Source organism: Orycteropus afer, unplaced genomic scaffold (genome assembly GCF_000298275.1).
Source record: "Orycteropus afer afer isolate SDZICR_OR568_19922 unplaced genomic scaffold, OryAfe1.0 scaffold00337, whole genome shotgun sequence".
Classification (NCBI taxonomy): domain Eukaryota; kingdom Metazoa; phylum Chordata; class Mammalia; order Tubulidentata; family Orycteropodidae; genus Orycteropus; species Orycteropus afer.
This window is the reverse complement of record NW_006921924.1, coordinates 1,563,166-1,565,319: the sequence shown is the minus strand read 5'-3', so window position 1 is coordinate 1,565,319 and position 2,154 is coordinate 1,563,166.

Here is a 2,154-nt window from a genome sequence, read left to right as displayed (position 1 = left end):
TTCTGTAGTGATACTGCCTCGGAAACCCAAGGAGGGGTCGCTATGAGTCAGGGCTGACTTGACGGCAAATAACAACAACAACAACAACAACAACAACATAGATTTTGGTGGTAAGTCCTTTGTCAGATATGTCATAGGCAAATATTTTCTCCCAATAGGTTATCTTTTTACCCTTCTGTCAAAGTCTTTCCATGCACATAAGAATTTAATGCTTAAAAAATCCCAGCCATCTAGCTTCTCTTTCACTTCCTATCCGTTCCGGGATATGCTCGATGGTATATTTATGCCAGAAATTAGGGCCCCTAAATTTGCCCTATTTCATCTTTGATGAATTTTATAGTTTTGGGTTTTACATTTAAGTCTTTGATCAAACTTGAGTTTGTTTTTGTGTATGGGGTGAAGTATGGGTCTTGTTTCATTTTACTGCAAGTGGATATCCAGTTTTGTCAGCACCATTTGTTTAAGAGACTGTCTCTTCCCCATTTAATGGTTTCTAGACCTTTGTCAAAGATCAGCTGTCCATAGATGGATGGGTCTATTTCTGGGCTTTCAATTCTGTTCCATTGGTCTGTCTATCATTGTACCAATACCACACTGTTTGAGATCCAGGGATATGAGACCTTCTACTTTTTTCTGCTTTTCAATAGTGGTTTGCTTATCTGAGGTCTCTTGCCTTTCCATATAAAATTAGTGATTGTTTTTTCCATATCCTTAAAGAACGTTGATGGGATCTGGATTGGGATTACATTGAATGTGTACATTGCTTTGGGTAGTCTTGACATTTTCACAATATTCAGTCTTCCTATCCATGAACAAGGCAGGTTCTTCCATTTATGTAGATCCCTTGTAGTTTCTTGTAGTAATGCTCTATAGTTTTCTTTGTAGAGGTCTTTTTTGTCTCTGGTAAGATTTATTCCTAGATATTTTATCTTTTTAGTAACCATTGTAAATGGTACTATTTCCCTTATTTATTTTTCAGAGGTCTCTTTGTTGGTGAGAGGAATCTAACTGATTTTTGTATGTTTGACCTTGTATCCTGCCACTTTGCTTGCTGAATCTCTCTATTAGTTACAGTAGTTTTTTACTGAGTCTCTTGGGTTTTCTATGTGTAGGATTGCATCATCCTCAAATAGAGATAACTTTACTTCCTCTCTGTCGATTTGGATGCCTTTTATTTCTCTTTCTTACCTTACTGCCCTGGCTGGAACTTCCAATACAGTGTTAAATAGGCATGGTGATAGAGGGCATCCTTGTCTGGTTCCTGTTTGTAAGGCGAATGCTTTGAATTAATAATAATGTTGGCTGTTGGCTTTGCATATATGTCCTTTATTATGTCGAGGAATTTCCCTTTTATCCCTATTTTTGTGAGAGTTCTGAATAGGAATGGGTGTTGTAATTTATCAAAAGCCTTTTCTGCATCAATTGATATAATCATGTGGTTCTTTTCTTTTGCTTTGTTTATGTGGTGGATTACTTTGATTGTTTTTCTGACGTTGAATCATTCTTGCATACCAGGTATGAATCCCACTTGGTCAGGATGTATTATTACATTTTTAAAAAGTTGTTAGATTCTGTTGTCTAGAAGATTTTTGTTGTTGTTGAAGATTTTTGCATCTATGTTCATGAGGGATATTGGTCTCTAATTTTCCTTTTTCATGGTGTCTTTCTCTGGTTTTGGTAATAGCGTTATGCTTGCTTTGTAAAATGAGTTTTGGAGTATTTTTCTATGTTCTGGAATCACTTGAGTAGTATAGATGTCAACTCTTCCCTGAATGTTTATTAAAATTCTCCAGTGAAGCTATCATGACCAGGAGTTTTTCTTGTGGGAAGTTTTTTTTAATGATCTGTTCAATTTCTTCCTTTGTTATGGGTCTGCTCAAGTATTCTATCTCCGACTGGGATAGTTTAGGTAGGTCTTGTGTATCTAGAAACTTGTCCATCTCTTTTAATTTCTCAAATCTGTTGGAGTACAGTTCTTCATAATATTCTGTCTTTTTTATTTCAGTTGGTTCTGTTGTGCTGTCATCTTTTTCGTTTATTTTTCTTGTTATTTGCATCTTCTCTTTCTTTTCTTTTGTTAGATTTGCCAATGGTTTGCCAATTCTGTTAATCATTTAGAAGAACCAGCCTCTTGTTTTATTTTCTCTATTTTTT